Genomic DNA, 18,753 nt, shown 5'->3' with positions numbered 1-18,753 from the left:
AGTGGAAGCACTAGGAGACATTTCCCCATAAGAGAGGCTACCAAGAATAAACAACTAGATTGTCGGATCCCACACATACCAAGCATTTCAAAATCATACACACAATATGCTCGATATGTGAAAATACAACATGGCCTCACAACAAAACTCTACGACTCAAAGTATTTATTCAGAAGGCTCCGAAGAGTCATACATAGTAAGAATTGCAATCATGGGTCACATGACCCAACATACAGAGCATACAGGCAACGGAAACATAACATGTGTGAGTACAGATAACTATAAATTTAAAAGGCTGATAAGCATCACTATCTACATGACCCCTCCCAAGGGTCCAAGATCGTAGCTGAGGTAACAAACTAAACGTCGAAGTCCACGCGGAACTACTAGTGATACTGAAGTCTCTCTATAATACATAAATTAAGCAAACGTGAGTACAAATGTACTCAGCAAGACTTACATCAGAACTAGTTACATATGCATCAGTATCAACAAAGGGGTGGTGGAGTTTAACTGCAGCAAGCAAGCTTTGACTTAGTGGCTATCATGTACTATGCGCACTTCCTTTGAGGTGGCGCACATGAGTCCACATATTCACCATATCAATACACCACTATGGATCCGCTCCCGTCTCCCTACGAGAAGGCCATCCATAGCACTCACGCTTATCTTGCGCATTTTAGAGTATCCACTTTCACTTGTCTATGAACAACGTAAGCGTTCCAAGTGGTCCATATCCACGGACGCGGCTATTCGAATAGATCATATTAATCTACAGGGGTGTACTTCTTCAAACCAGGATTTTTTGTCCAGGGAGGAAGACGACAGGGGGGCTGTGGTGGTGGGTTGGGCCAGAATAGGAGCTGGGCCGGCTCTGCTGCGGCAAGTGCCAGGTAAGTCTTCTGTCTGTTTTTTGTTTTCTATTTTGCAAATTTGTTTTAATTTGGTTTTCAAACCAAATCACTTTTTTGAAATTATGAAAATAGTTATGGGCACTAAATGAGTTATTCCAGAGGCCGACAACTAATTTCAGAATATTTGGACCATTTAAAATATATATAGCATTTAAATGGCTCCAATTCGAATACTTTTGTGTTAATTCAAAAATCCAGAATGGCCTAAAAATATTTGCATGATTTTTGGCATAGGTTTTCACCTTTATCAAAAATCATGAACATTTTCAAAGGGCATTTTGGGTTCATTGAAGATTATTTTAGGTTGAACCTATTTGATTTTATCTGGTGCTAGGGTTTGAACAATCCCCATTTCAACTCTTAAAGAAATTTAAACATGATTCATGGATGCTTGTGCAACTATTAGCAATCAAATTCTAGGGTTATGATTACCTGGTCCGGGACCATTTGCGCCTTTTGGCTCACGTATATGATAGTGTCGCTAGAATCCATATGACGGAGAACCCGGGCCAACATGACTAGTCGTAAACCCAAGGTGGCACTAACTTAAAAGGACAGGCATACATGGCCCAGCAATGCACGTGTCAGTCATCAACGTATGAACCCAAGTCGTAGTAAGCTACAAGGACTTAAAGGAACAACGCGTGACATTTCCCGAAAGGGACAGACACAGGAGCAAAGAAGGACACATGCCGATCATCCCATGTGTTCCGGAGCAGTAGCAAGCTACCATGGCTCAGTGGAAGCACTAGGAGACATTTCCCCATAAGAGAGGCTACCAAGAATAAACAACTAGATTGTCGGATCCCACACATACCAAGCATTTCAAAATCATACACACAATATGCTCGATATGTGAAAATAAAACATGGCATCACAACAAAACTCTACGACTCAAAGTATTTATTCAGAACGCTCCGGAGAGTCATACATAGTAAGAATTGCAATCATGGGTCACATGACCCAACATACAGAGCATACAGGCAACGGAAACATAACATGTGTGAGTACAGACAACTACAAATTTAAAAGGCTGATAAGCATCACTATCTACATGACCCCTCCCAAGGGTCCAAGATCGTAGCTGAGGTAACAAACTAAACGTCGAAGTCCACGCGGAACTACTAGTGATACTGAAGTCTCTCTGTAATACATAAATTAAGCAAACGTGAGTACAAATGTACCCAGCAAGACTTACATCAGAACTAGTTACATATGCATCTGTATCAACAAAGGGGTGGTGGAGTTTAACTGCAGCAAGCAAGCTTTGACTTAGTGGCTATCCTGTACTATGAGCACTTCCTTTGAGGTGGCGCGCATGAGTCCACATATTCACCATATCAATACACCACTATGGATCCGCTCCCGTCTCCCTACGAGAAGGCCATCCATAGCACTCACGCTTATCTTGCGCATTTTAGAGTATCCACTTTCACTTGTCTATGAACAATGTAAGCATTCCAAGTGGTCCATATCCGCGGACGCGGCTATTCGAATAGATCATATTAATCTACAGGGGTGTACTTCTTCACACCAGGATTTTATGTCCAGGGAGGAAGACGACAGGGGGGCTGTGGTGCTGGGTTGGGCCAGAATAGGAGCTGGGTCGGCTCTGCTGCAGGCAAGTGCCAGGTAAGTCTTCTGTCTGTTTTTTGTTTTCTATTTTGCAAATTTGTTTTAATTTGGTTTTTAAACCAAATCACTTTTTTGAAATTATGAAAATAGTTATGGGCACTAAATGAGTTATTCCAGAGTCCGACAACTAATTTCAGAATATTTGGACCATTTAAAATATATATAGCATTTAAATGGCTCCAATTCGAATACTTTTGTGTTAATTCAAAAATCTAGAATGGCCTAAAAATATTTGCATGATTCTTGGCATAGGTTTTCACCTTTATCAAAAATCATGAACATTTTCAAAGGGCATTTTGGGTTCATTGAAGATTATTTTAGGTTGAACCTATTTGATTTTATCTGGTGCTAGGGTTTGAAAAATCCCCATTTCAACTCTTAAAGAAATTTAAACATGATTCATGGATGCTTGTGCAACTATTAGCAATCAAATTCTAGGGCTGTGATTACCTGGTCCGGGACCGTTTGCGCCTTTTGGCTCACGTATATGATAGTGTCGCTAGCATCCATATGACGGAGAACCCGGGCCAACAGGACTAGTCGTAAACCCAAGGTGGCACTAACTTAAAAGGACAGGCATACATGACCTAGCAATGCACGTGTCGGTCATCAACGTATGAACCCAAGTCGTAGCAAGCTACAAGGACTTAAAGGAACAACGCGTGACATTTCCCGAAAGGGACAGACACAGGAGCAAAGAAGGACACATGCCGATCATCCCATGTGTTCCGGAGCAGTAGCAAGCTACCATGGCTCAGTGGAAGCACTAGGAGACATTTCCCCATAAGATAGGCTACCAAGAATAAACAACTAGATTGTCGGATCCCACACATACCAAGCATTGCAAAATCATACACACAATATGCTCGATATGTGAAAATACAACATGGCCTCACAACAAAACTCTACGACTCAAAGTATTTATTCAGAAGGCTCTAGAGAGTCATACATAGTAAGAATTGCAATCATGGGTCACATGACCCAACATACAGAGCATACAGGCAACGGAAACATAACATGTGTGAGTACAGACAACTACAAATTTAGAAGGCTAATAAGCATCACTATCTACGTGACCCCTCCCAAGGGTCCAAGATCGTAGCTGAGGTAACAAACTAAACGTCGAAGTCCACGCGGAACTACTAGTGATACTGAAGTCTCTCTGTAATACATAAATTAACCAAACGTGAGTACAAATGTACCTAGCAAGACTTACACCAGAACTAGTTACATATGCATCTGTATCAACAAAGGGGTGGTGGAGTTTAACTGCAACAAGCAAGCTTTGACTTAGTGGCTATCCTGTACTATGAGCACTTCCTTTGAGGTGGCGCACATGAGTCCACATATTCACCATATCAATACACCACTATGGATCCGCTCCCGTCTCCCTACGAGAAGGCCATCCATAGCACTCACGCTTATCTTGCGCATTCTAGAGTATCCACTTTCACTTGTCTACGAACAATGTAAGCGTTCCAAGTGGTCCCTATCCGCGGACGCTTCTATTCGACTAGATCATATTACCCTGGAGGGGTGTACTTCTTCACACACGCTCTCACCACTTATCGCCGTTTACACGACATGTACTCGGCAACCTTCAAGCGGAAGCCTAGCGAGGGTGTCGGCCACGACCTGACTAACCACACAAGTCCCTAGTCCAGGTTTATCGCCTATACAGTTTCCATCCGCAAGGAAGTCCGGCCGAAGTTTCACTCACGGCCCCAAACGATGAGAGCAGGGTTCCCAAGAGCACCGTTCGGGTCTTATCCCGGTACACCGTGCCTCGTGTCTCTACTACATCATAGCCCACCCCTAGGCTCAGCGCTACGCATGGCCCCCAACACATATCCTACAAACACCAGAAACTAGTTGCAACTCCTGGACAGAGATCAAGGCGATTAATAAGTCAAGAGGGGCACTTAAGCATTCCAATGCGTGGTAGTAACTGTCTTGGATCACAAACACATAACTCAGTTCCTGGGGACGGTTTCAATGAGACAACCCACCATGTACTCCTACATGGCCTCTCACCGCTACCTTTACCAAATCGTGTTCACACACTTAGCTCTCAACAGTAGGACATGTTCACAACATTCCAATTCATCCCCGATGAATCAGGCCTGACACGACTCTAGGCAATAGCAGGCATGACAAACAAGCATGAATGAGTAGGCACATCATGGCTCTAGCAACTCCTACTCATGCTAGTGGGTTTCAACTATTTACTGTGGCAAAGACAGGTCATGCAATGGAAAGGGGTTTAACTACCGCAGCATGTAACAGTTGAATCGTTCTTGTCCTAATGCAGTAAAAGAGAGTAGGAGCGAGACAGTGGGATTGTATCGGAGTGATCAATGGGGTTTGGTTTGCCTGCAATATCAACACGGTAGCACTGCTCCTCTGACAGGTACTCTGGAACGGTTTCCAGAGCTGGACCTATCGAGAAGGATGGTGCCGGCAATCAATACACAAGCATATGCAACAATATGATGCATGATCATGGCATGTAAATTGATGTGGTTTGTGCTAATGCATCTTGCATTCAACTTGGAAAATGCCAGAAAACCTTAATTGCGTCAACATGACAGTGGCATGATGTCATCGAGTCAACCGAGGTTGACCAGGTCAAACTTGACCAGCGGGGTCCACTGGTTAGTGACTCAATGGACAAACCCGGTCAAATCCAGTGCTGACTGGGTTTGACCCGCGGTGGGGCCCGCTGTCAGTAGTAGTGAGGTGGATAATAAGGGGGAGGGGGTTAGTCCTAATGACGCGCCACATCGGCTGTCGTCGGGGTTCGGCCGGCAGCGACCAAAACAATGGCGGAGGCTCGCCGAACTTTAGCTACAAGCGGCGGCTGGATGCGCGGAGACCACCAGGGCGTAGCCCGTGGTCTCCCTCATCCAGAGGAGCAGGTGGGTGGCCGCGGGGCACCGGAGCTCGCCGGAGCAGAGCTCGCGGCAGCAGCCGAAGCTCGGCTTCGAGCGTTGCGGGGCTGCGGGGTACGGCGAGGCCAGATGAGGGGATCTGCGGACTCCTTGGACAACTAGGAGCTTGCTAGGCTCGTCGGTCTAAGCGCAGCAGCACGACAGCGCCATGCCCGATGTCCAAGGCGGACGGCGGCGCTCGGTACGGTGGCTAGCATGGCTACAGCACGGAAAAGACCACGGGGAGAGAGGGGAAACGTAGGAGAGCTCACAGTGGTCTCATAGGCGGTCTCAGTCTGCTCGGGGAGGCACGGACGATGACATGGCGTTGTCGGCGATCTCGGACGACCGAGGAGGAAGACAACGGCGTTGGGAATGAAGCAGAGCTCCTGGCGCCGCTTGACTCGATGGAGAGGATGAAGACGTCATAGCAGAGCTGGCGGACAGCTTAGGGAGGCGAGGCAGTGGCTGTCGCCACGGCAACGGCGGGCGGCGGCGATGGTGGTGTTCGGTCGCGGGAGAGAGAAGGCGGCAGAGGAGGGGTTGAGCACGGGAGAGAGTGAGAGGAGCCAGGGGTGTGCGTGGCGTCTCCAGGGATCTCCAGGCGGTTGAGGAGGCACGCAGGCGGGGTGGAGGTGGCCCGCATGTGCACGCGCGCGGTGACCACAGTCCCCTATCCTTCTGTCCACAGAGGAAGACGACAGGGGGGCTACGATGGTGGGTTGGGCCAGAACAGGAGCCGGGCCAGCTCTGCTGCAGGCAAGTGCCAGGTAAGTCTTCTGCCTTTTTTTGTTTTCTGTTTTCTATTTTGCAAATTTGTTTTAATTTGGTTTTCAAACCAAATCACCTTTTTAAATTTCTGAAAATAGTTATGGGCACTAAATGAGTTATTCCAGGGGCCCACAACTAATTTCAGAATATTTGGACCATTTAAAATATATATAGCATTTAAATGGCTCCAATTCAAATACTTTTGTGTTAATTCAAAAATCCAGAATGGCCTAAAAATATTTGCATCATTTTTGGCACAGGTTTTCACCTTTATCAAAAATCATGAACATTTTCAAAGGGCATTTTGGGTTCATTGAAGATTATTTTAGGTTGAACCTATTTGATTTTATCTGGTGCTAGGGTTTGAACAATCCCCATTTCAACTTTCGAATAAATTTAGACATGATGCATGGATGCTTGTGCAACTATTTGCAATCAAATTCTAGGGCTGTGACAACTCACCCCCACTAAACAAGAATCTCGTCCTGAGATTCAAGACGTGAGGTAAAAGGAAAAGGGGGCGGTCACAAAACTATCACAATCATAATCTTCATGATCCAACTGCGCTCATCGAAGATATTGATTCATTGCATCATATTGATCTTGACGTCTTTTCTTTCGAGATCTTCATCCAAACATGATGACAGCAGAAAGAAACTCTACAAGAATCGATCTTCTCGAGGATCGAGCAACTCAAGATCAACTCATGGAGTGAGACGTAAGAACACCTCTTGAGTTGAGACACAAAACACACGTCAGGAGCAATGGGAAGAAATAGATGACAAGGGTTCAATTTGGTAGGCAAAAATTACATGCTTAGATAAGGTGGTGAACGGTTTTAAAGTAGTGGGGAGTTAATTGCCCTTTATAGCATAACGGGTGCCCTTAGAGAAGGTGACTCGTAGAATTATCCCCTTAAGTGGCAAAAAGAATTACTTTTGATAGATAGATCATTTGAACTCTTCATACCAGCCTAAGGCAATTTACAAATGTTCGTTTGAAGGAGTTCGGAGAAATGGCATACTCAGAATGAAATGGAAGCTATGGTTATAGAACAATCAGCAAATGGAAGGCACATTCCAATTGATACCGAGGATATAACCTAGTGTCTGAGCGTGCTCTCAAGAACTTGGGCATTTCCTTACTCATCAAGGTCTTACTAGCATCCGTAGCGAGGATCCTGGCAACACATCATACTACCATGATGAATAGTGATGGACGATGTAGATGCAAAGGAAGACAACACTTTCTCATATTTGTCCTTAGCAATGCCAAGGAACAAAACCTGGATGATCGACCGAGAGACGTTTAGCACTTTGATTCTAATGTTCTCCTTGATGTACTAGATTTCACGATCATGCTTAAAAGCATTAACATGGCCATCAAGTATAGGTCGGACTTCGGAAGCACAGAATCCATAAGGAACAACTTCTAGAATAAGGCGCACGAAATCCTCATGGAGAAGATGGTCGAATTGCTCAATCAAGATACTACAATGATAGATCTTCCGACTAGGTATGTCGGTCAGAACATCAACCTTATCGGGACCTACATCATAGATCTTGGAATATCTCCAACCATCATATCTGCCTGAGATTTAGATCTGGTTGGTAACGGAACATTTTAGACAGCATGTTTGGAAAAGAAAATTTGCAACACAAACCAACAAGATGATGTCGCGAGATTCTCGAGAAATGAACTACGGTAGTAAGCTCCAACACATAGTGGGTTCTGCAACGCACATGTAAACATTGTCCAGACAAGCATGACCACATAGTAGTCTTACAATGAAACACTACCAAGTTCAGGTGGGGAACCATCATCAAGGATATCGAAGTCCTTACATAATTCCGGGTTAGCTCTTAAGAAGGAACTTCTTCTCCTTGAACAAATCAATCGGTGGCTTGATGTGCTAGGAAATACATATGGAATGGAGGTAGCGAGCCTATCACACCATAGAATACTTCGCACATGCATGTCTGACTTGGAACGATTCCAAAGGAAGCAAAACAAGCTTTCTCGAATCCACAGCGGCAACTTTCACCAAATGCACGTGAATGAGAGGAAGTCACTTTTTTCACCAAACATATACTTCATGAGCTAGCACAAAGAAAATGCTTACACAAGTTTCCAACACCATCTTAATGTCCAACAAGATCATGGACGAGATAAGGATGTTGTCGATGGGCTCAACAACAATTCATCCAGGTTTCCATATAAATGGAATTCCACAACTATGTGAAAAAAGCGATAGCATTGGTCAGACCCAAAAGATATAATGGTGTATGCTCGAGGAAACAACCACGAGTAAGACAAAATTATGAACATTGTTGGTTCTAATTTGATTTGACGATAGCCCATACTCATATCAAAGGTTGGATGAGGCATTAGCTCCAACAATTTATCACAAGGAACATCGGTGAAGATATCATATTTCTTCAACACACACACACCAAAGATATCCCCTTGGAAGGAAGTAAGTTAGGCAACGCTTTTATCCGCAAACTCTCCAAGTTGTTGTTTAGCTTAACCAACTAGCTTAGGGGTATCCAACATAGATCCTTGGAGAAGGAGTGGCTCATAGGAAACCAACTTGATAACGAACTCAACGTAACGGTCAGGGGACAACCTGGTGATACTTCCAAGAAGATATCCGAAGTAACACGAACCACCGATATGTTATAAGCTCGAGAACAATCTTGCATTTTAGGGAAGGTGATATGATCAAAAGAGCGAGGGTTTGAAAAAAATCCTAACTCATCGATCGAAGAGTGCACCAGGAAAAATGGACTAGGTAGCACGATCAATCTTAGAATGATGATTCCATAACCAACACACTAAGAATGATATTATCATCCATTAATCACCAAGCAACAGAGTTGCTAGGAGTACTGATTTCACGCCTCACAATTCACTTGTCGGTATTCCGGTTACAATAACACGGAGACCGAGAAATGAACAATGATGGCGAAGAGTATCACTAAATCAAGAATTCATAAGAGGTGGTGCAATTCTCATGACATTCCTGACATAAAGAGGGTAATACTCTAGGGTAGAACAAAACAAAAGCTGGATTGCATCTTGATCTATGGAACACAACTGCTTTGACCCAATCCTAGATATGGATGAGGTACTGGAGTTTGTTTCTCCTAGTCATTTCAGAATAGAATGGCTTGACGGACGACGAGAGTTAAAGGCATTGATAACACGCATGCACAATTACTCCTGACTATCAACTGGTAGATGAAGGCTAGAATATAACTGAAGAGGGACAACTCTTAGGAACATATGATTTTCTGGGTTGTGGATGCATAGCTTAGTATGTCGAACAAGTTCAACATATTTCTTCCGGATAACCCATGCAGAAAGGTGGGATTGGCAGAGTCACAATTTGAATGGAGAACTCATCAAGAGCATTCTGGTTGTGATCTTTTGGTTCAAAGAACTTTCTGCCACATTGGTTCATGGTATTGGAAGAATGATATGCCACGGACCGCAAAGACTACTACAAAAGGTTACTAATACCCAAAAGGAATGAGCAAACACAATCAACGGGAAGTAAGTAGAGTGAATCTTGGGTTAAGAACCTAGAAATGGAATACCTACTAACTAAATAACATCATGAGATGCATTCAAGGATGACGGCCAGAATCATCACACTGGTAGTATAAAGCATTGCTAGATTACTGGGTGGTTCTCTAGGATACCCTGGTGTCATAATAATAGCTTTAACATATATGTCGAGGCAATGGAGTACCCCAGCACATTGATTAGTGTGGTTAAACTGGCCCAAAGGGACATCGGGAACGGGAAGAAGGGATTTGCAAATGCATCAGACTATTTAGAAACTTGGGATGACTCGGATAGCATAACAGTTGTAAATGCTCAAAAAGATTTGAGACATCCTGTAAAATGGTGGTATAACCACTCAACATCATAATATCAAGGTTCCGAGACCAACTGTCAACACACGGAAGTAGTAAGAACTGAACTAAGGCTTGAATCTAAAAATCCTATAAGTCTACGGATTAGTAACACGTGATCCTGATAGAAAGATGAGGAGCCTAGTTCTTAATCCCCGTAGAAGAGAAGAGGTTGGCTCAGATCAGAAGGACATAAGGTAAAGGAGTAAAAACAACCTTACATTCCCTTCCACAATCAATTCCCTTAAATAACTAAAGTATTTCTATAATCGACTTCGACCAATTTGGCTTGATAATCGTCCAGGCAGTCAAGCTCTGATACCAAAGCTGTCAGGACCCTGATCCAAAGTCACACCGATCTAGCATGTAACACATCATATCACTTTGCGGCCTCAGGCACGGTATCCCCACGGGTGCCACCTTACCTGGCCCGGGACCGTTTGCACCTTTTGGCTCACATATATGATAGTGTCGCTAGCATCCATATGACAGAGAACCCAGGCCGACATGACTAGTCATAAACCCAAGGTGGCACTAACTTACAGGGACAGGCATACATGATAAGCAATGCACGTATCGGTCATCAACATATGAACCCAAGTCGTAGCAAGCTACAAGGACTTAAAGGAACAACGCGTGATATTTCCCCGAAGGGACGGACACAGGAGCAAAGAAGGACACATGCCGATCATCCCATGTGTTCCGGAGCAGTAGCAAGCTACCATGGCTCAATGGAAGCACTAGGAGACAGTTCCCCATAGGAGAGGCTACCAAGAATAAACAACTAGATTGTCGGATCCCACACATACCAAGCATTTCAAAATCATACACACAATATGCTCGATATGTGCAAATACAACGTGGCATCACAACAAAACTCTATGGCTCAAAGTATTTATTCAGAAGGCTCCGAAGAGTCATACATAGTAAGAAGTACAATCATGGGTCAGATGACCCAACATACGGAGCTTATAGGCAACGGAAGCATAAACATGTTTGGGTACAGACATCTGAAAAGGAAGAAGGCTTTCGAGCCTGACTATCTACAAGACCCTCCCAAGGGTACAAGATCGTAGGTGAAGTAATAAGCTAAATGTCGAAGTCCACGCGAAACTACAACTGAGAGTGAAGTCTCCTCTGCAAAACATTAAATTAAGAAAACGTGAGTACAAATGTACCCAGCAAGACTTACATCAGAACTAGCTACATATGCATCAGTATCAACAAAGGGGTGGTGGATTTTAACTGCAGCAAGCCAGCTTTGACTCGGTGGCTATCCTGTACTATGACTGCTGGTAACTCTTTTGAGGTGGCGCACATGAGTCCACATATTCGCCCTATCAATACACCACTATGCATCCCCTCCCGTATCCCTACGAGAAGGCCGTCCATAGCACACACGCTTATCTTGCACATTTTAGAGTATCCAGTTCCACTTGTCTATGAACTATGTAAGCAACCCAGTAGTCCATTACCGCAGACGCGGCTATTCGAATAGATCATGTTAACCGTGCAGGGGTGTACATCTTCACACACGCTCTCACCACTTACCGCCATGTACACGTAATGTATCTCGGCAACCTTCAAGCGGAAGCCTAGCGAGGGTGTCGGCCACGACCTGACTAACCACGCAAGTCTCTAGTACAGGTTTATCGCCTAGTCAGGTTCCATCCGCAGGGAGTTAGGCCGAGGTTTCCACTACGACCCCCAACGATGTGTGCAGGGTTCCCGAGGAACCAAACGGGCATCTCGGTACATCGTGCCACTTGCCTACCACATCATAGCCCACCCCTAGGTTCACCGCTACGCACGGCCTCCAGCATACTACAAACACCAGAAACTACTTGCAACTCCTGGACAAAGGACATGGAGATTAATAAGTCGAGAGAGTCAATTAAGGATCCCAATGTGTGGTAGTAACTGTCTTGGATCACAAACACGGAATTCAGTTCCTAAGGACGGTTTCAATGAGACAACCCACCATGTACTCCTACATAGCCTCTCACCGCTACCTTTCCCAAATTGTGTTCACACACTTAGCTCTCAACAGTGGGACATGATGACCACATTCCAATTCATCCCCGAGGAATCAAACCTGACACAACTCTAAGCATTAGAAGGCATAACAAGAAAGCATAAATGAGTAGGCACATCATGGCTCAAACAACTCCTACTTATGCTAGTGGGTTTTTACTAATTACTGTGGCAAAGACAGGTCATGCAGAGGAATGGGGTTCAGCTACCGCAGCATGTAGCAGTTGAAACATTGTCGCCCTAATGCAGTAAAACAAAGTAGGAGCGAGAGAGTGGGATTGTATCAAAATGCTCAATGGGGGTTTTGCTTGCCTGGCACTTCTGAAGATAGTATAGCTCTTCATCGGTGTCAACGATCACAATGTCGGAACAATGTCACTGCGAGGGAACAACACCGGCAAACAGAGAAGGAATACAATCAATGCAATGCAACAATATGATGCATGATCATGAGATGTAGATATGATGTGGTTTGAGCTAGTGTATCTAGCATTTTATTTGGATGAAGTTCATTTGAACCAAGGGTTCAAATGTAACTCCAAATTAAGCATTTAAAAATGCCATTTATGTGTTTTCACATATTTAGTAGGTATAACTTGATTATTCAGCATGAAAATGGTACAGATGGATAGATTGGATTTTTTTTTGATAATTTCTCATATAGAAATTATTTCATTTGGAGTTACGGTTGAATTTCTATGATTTTTAGAAGTTTTAAAAAATTTCTGGAATTTCCTTGTTATTCTAATTTAAACTAAATCCAGAAAATGACTTATTGCGCCAGCATGCCATCGGTGTGACGTCAGTGAGTTAACAGGCGCGGTCCAGGTCAAACCTGACCAGTGGGACCCGCGTGTCTGTGACTAACCTAACTAACAGAGTTAATTAGCATTAATCTAATCATAACCTAGATTAGTTAAGGGTCTGGGCCCACATGTCAGTGAAATAGAGGCTAATTAAGTTTAATTAAAACTTAACCAAAATTAGCAGGAGCCTGGGCCCACATGTCAATGACACAGGGGGAGTCAAACCCCTAGTCAAACGAGTCAAACTCGCTGGCGTTTAACCGCCGACGGGGTTAGACGCGGCGAAGAGCGTTGGAAACGCTGCTCCGGCCACGGTTTGATGTGCGGGTGGGCGCTACGAGAAGCTGACGGTGTGGCGCGTCCAACGATGGCCTTGGACGGAGCTGGGGTGGCTGGAAGCGGCGGCGGCGACCTCAACGGCGGCGGCCGGAGCTCGGGCGCCGATGAAGCGACGACACGGTGCACGGGAGGATTAACGGTTAGTTCCTACGGGTGCTACATGCATTCACGAAGATGACAGGCATATGCACGGGACCATTTGGTCATCGGAGCCTCATCGGCGACAAGCTTGTGCGGCGGCGTGCTTCGGACGTCATGGAAACGGCCGCTACGGCGAGCGATAATCCATGGGGTTAGGGGGAACGATGGCGGAGCTCACAGTGCGTCGCATGGAGGGCTCGGCAGCACGGGGGAGGCATCGGAGTTGATGGAGCGATGATGGCGATCTCCGGCCTCCGGGCTTGAAGTTGAGGGTGGTGAGGGCGTTCCAGGGGCTCCCGGCGTCGGGCGGCTCGGCGAAGGGCTTCATCGCGAGGAGACGGAGCTCGGGGCACGAAGACGAGGCGAGGCAGTGGCTCTGGGCGCGGTGGCAGCGAACGGCGGTGACGGCGTGCTCGGTTGCGTGGGAGGGAGAGAGCCAAGGGAGGAGAATGGGACGAGGGAGAGTGAGAGAGGGTCGAAGGAGCTGCGTGGTGTCGCGGGAGGCAACCAGCGTGAGCAGGCGGGCTCGAGGTGGCCGGGGCGTGTGGTCGCGTGCGCCGGGCACGCGCCAGTCCTCCTGCCAGAGGAGGAAGACGACAGGAAGGAGGAGGTGGGCTGGGTCGGCTTCTCTCCTGGGCTAGGTGGGTGGGCTGCTCAAGTGAGCTCTCTCTCTCTTTTTATTTTCTATTTTCTATTTTGTTTTTGTTTCTTTTTTATTTATTCCTTTGGCCACTTTTTTTAATTTAAACAAAATTCAAATAAGTGCCAAACACCTCTGAGTATAATTTATGTTGCTCATTGGACATTTCCAATTGCACATAAATTATCTCAGAGCATTTGAAAACATATCCATATATATTTGAATATATTTCCAAATTCAAATAAGATATTGTTTTAAATTCGGAGACCAAATAATTCCTTAAAAAATTTCCAAAATTTTGGTCTGCTATATAACCCTTAGCAAAATTCTCAAAACTATTCTTAGGGAATTTTGGAATCACTGAATGCAATTTAAAGGGTTCTTGCCCTTCTTTTAAAATAATTTCTGAGGCTTGAATAATCCCCATTTCAATTTTCTTATAATTAACAGGATGCATGATGCTCACTGATGCAACTATCTGCAAACAAATTCTAGGGTTGTGACAACCAATGACCGGCCAAGCACGGGCTCAAAGCCCGGAGGGGATTCAGCGGGTGCACGAGTTCTTCCCCTCTTCTTCGACCTCGGGGCCATGGCGGCGGAGGTGGATCAATGCTGGTGTGGAATCTGGAAGGGGGAAGCGAGCTTACAAGAAAGGGAGAGACAGAGGACAAGCACGGTGGGCAATGGTGGCTGAGCCGCGCTCGCAATAGGCAGCCGTCAAATCGAGCGGTTGCCGAGGCTGCGTGGGGAAGTGGAGACGCCCACGTCCCATCAAGCGCCACGTGTCGACCGAGGGCGCAGGCGGTTGGGGCACGCGGGGCTCCACCCTTGCCCTTTGGCTTTGCCTCGAAGCCAAGTCCGGGCGCGCCGCGGGCCCAGGGGCTACTGTCGGCTTATGGGAACTAGGGTACCTAGACTTGCCTGCCTGCGGCCCGTGGCGTGGCTCCATCGACAGCCTGGTACGGCGCATCTTCAGCACCAACAACACAACACCCTCGCGAGGGGCCAAGCCTCGCGAGGCGGACGACGCCAAGACCTCCAGAAGGAGCGGCCTCCTCAGTCTGGCTCCTGAGGAGCGGAGATTTCTATGCAAGCCCCCACCTCGTGAGGTTTGGATGACACGAGTCAAGACGACCGATGCCAGGCGGGTGCCAGCAGGCGCAATACAGCAGGTTTCCTCTTTGGTGCTAAAGAGGCAAGCGTAGGCGCTGAGTCCTGAGGTATCAACCAAAGGTTTCCATTTCCGTGCTACAAGACTGTAACGCCCACGATGCGGCTATATCTCCCACGTGTCGAGGCACGACTTAGAGGCATAACCGCATAGTGGTTTTGTCGCAAGAAGGGTCATCTTCACACAATCCCATGTAATGAACAAGAATGGGATAAAGAGTTGGCTTACAATCGCCACTTCACACAATACATAAATATAATTCATACATCATCCAAAATACATACATAGACCGACTACGGTCAAGATCCAAATGAAAATAAGATAACCCCAAATGCTAGATCCCCGATCGTCCCAACTGGGCTCCACTACTGATCATCAGGAAAAGACACATAGTAACGACCACGCTCCTCGTCGAACTCCCACTTGAGATCGACCCCATCATCTGCGCTGGCATCGTCGGCACCTGCAACTGTTTTGGTAGAATCTGTGAGTCACGAGGACTCAGCAAGCTCACACCCGCGAGATCAAGACTATTTAAGCTTATAGGAAAGGATGGTGTAATGAGGTGGAGCTGCAGCGGCAATAAGCATATATGGTGGCTAACATACGCAAAAGAGAGCGGGAAGAGAAGCAACGGAACGGTCGTCATCTAGCAATGACCAAGAAGTGATCCTGAACTCCTACTTACGTCATTCATAACTCAAACCGTGTTCACTTCCCGGACTCCGCCGAGAAGAGACCATCACGGCTACACACACAGTTGATGTATTTTAATTGGGTCAAGTGACAAGTTCTCTACAACCGGACATTAACAAATTCCCATCTGCCTCATAACCGCGGGCACGGCTTTCGAAAGATAATACCCTGCAGGGGTGTCCCAACTTAGCCCATCATAAGCTCTCACGGTCAACGAAGGATAAACCTTCTCCCGGAAAGACCCGATCAGTCTCGGAATCCCGGTTTACAAGACATTTCGACAATGGTAAAACAAGACCAGCAAAGCCGCCCGATGCGCCGACAAATCCCGATAGGAGCTGCACATATCTCGTTCTCAGGGCACACCGGATGAGACATCCTACGAGTAAAACCAGACCTCGAGTTTCCAGGAGGGGGCCCCGCAGTCTACTCAGTTCGGACCAACACTCGAAGGAGCACTGGCCCCGGGGGGTTAACATAAGATGACCCTCGGGCTCGCGAAAACCCGGGGGAAAGGCTTAGGTGGCAAATGGTAAAACCAAGGTTGGGCCTTGCTGGAGGAGTTTTATTCAAGGCGAACTGTCAAGGGGGTCCCATAAATCACCCGACCGCGTAAGGAACGCAAACTCAAGGAACATAATACCGGTATAACAGAAACTAGGGCGGCAAGAGTGGAACAAAACACCAGGCATAAGGCCGAGCCTTCCACCCTTTACCAAATATATAGATGCATTAATTAAATAAGAGATATTGTGATATCCCAACATATCCATGTTCCAACATGGAACAAACTTCAACTTCACCTGCAACTAGCAACGCTATAAGAAGGGCTGAGCAAAAGCGGTAACTTAGCCAAACAACGGTTTGCTAGGAAAGGATGGTTAGAGGCTGACATGGCAATATGGGAGGCATGATATAGCAAGTGATAGGTAGCGCGGCATGGCAATAGAGCGAACAGCTAGCAAAGCAAAGATAGAAGTGATTTCGAGGTGTGGTCATCTTGCCTGCAAGGTTCTCAGAGTTGTCGAAAGCTTGATCCTCGTAAGCGTACTCAACAGGTTCCTCGTTCACGAACTCGTCTCCCGGCTCTACCCAAGGCAAGAACACAAGCAACGGAACCACAATCAATCACGAGAAATGCACAAGCAACATGATGCAACACATGTATGATATGCGAGATATGATATGCGATGCATATGCGTGCTCCGGAAGGAAAAATGATGAACAAGGTAGTAACTTGGCAAACCAAGCATGCCACTAGAAAGATGAGACAATTTCGGTCGAAATCGATATAAAGATCACCGGAAACGGATGCACGGTTTGCAAATGGCAAGCAAAACAAGAATGACACGAATCTGCGATTAACAGCATGATAGCACTTAGAATGCAACAAGCAACAAAGCTATAGCACTCCAACATAGCAACAAAGCATATGGAAGTAATCTACAGGAGATTCTTGACAAAAGATGAACACTGAGCTACGGCTAGATCACAACATATCAAGCTCAAACAAGCATGGCAAAAGTGCAAAAGATATCAGGTTCACAGACTTGGTGAAATTACTGGACATGGCAGAAAACAGTATCAGGTAGCAAAGTTCAGAGCACGAAATCAACATTCTACAGGAACTTAACATAGCAAAACAAGGCATGGAAGTATTCTACTAAATGCATATGACAAAAGTCCCTTACTGACCATAAGCCAAAAAGTAACTGAAGGTATGATGGCAAGCTTGTAAACATAGCAAGTTTCGTTATCAGGTTTCAGACTTGGCAGAAAACAGAGCATGGCAGAAACAATAATATGAAGGCCTCTTTGTGAGCTTGAAGCACTCACTACAGAGTAATTCATGACAAAACAAGCATACCTACAGCAAGATGGCATGTTTATGAAGCTATCCATGGCAAGAACAAAAGCATAGCATGCATGGAACAACTACAACAAGCTTGGCAAAATAGCATATCATGTTAAGAATCTGCCATAAATATTTTATAGCAAAAGTAGAGCAAGCTTTAGTCATGCTATGGCACTCCATAATTGCAAAAAAGGGCAGGAATAGATCAATTACAACAATATCTACAAAACATCCTTACTGAACATCTCCAAAATATGCATGGATCTCTCTGTAGCATCAAGATTACATGACAACAAAATAACAGCAGACAAAGACGGAGAATTCACTCCCTGAAATCAGAAACATTACGGAGCCTAGTTTGCATGCTTGAGCTAGACACCACAGAGATCACAAAAATACATGGAATACACCACTAGAAAGATGACATGGCATACAACAAAACACATGCAGAGCTCATGCCCATAAGATGCACAGATCTAAAGATATAAAAATGACAAATCTCCAAGTTCTGATAAGAACCAGCAGATAACAGCAACTAGCCCTTTTGCAATAGAGATTTGGACATCAAGATGACCTCTAATGAACATGGTGCAATTGAACAAAATGTAGAGCATCACGAGACGAACAATTTGACATATTACACGCGCGAAACGGAGCTATGTACAATAAGTTATGCACTGATGAACATGGACACATGCTGTGAAAACATCAAGACTGGTGAAATCGGGGGGGTCTCGGGGTCAACCTGGAGCGTTGACTGGATCCAGATCGGGGCCGGCTCGGCTCGCCGGCGGGAGGATACGCGGCGGAGGAGAGGAGCCTTGGGGAGGCGCGGTCCGGCGAGGGGAGACGCGGAGGGCGGCCGGAGGACGCGGGCGCGCGGGCCCGGGCGGCG

The sequence above is a fragment of the Triticum aestivum genome, chromosome 3D (genome assembly GCF_018294505.1).
Source record: "Triticum aestivum cultivar Chinese Spring chromosome 3D, IWGSC CS RefSeq v2.1, whole genome shotgun sequence".
Classification (NCBI taxonomy): Eukaryota; Viridiplantae; Streptophyta; class Magnoliopsida; order Poales; family Poaceae; genus Triticum; species Triticum aestivum.
This window is presented reverse-complemented; position numbering follows the sequence as displayed.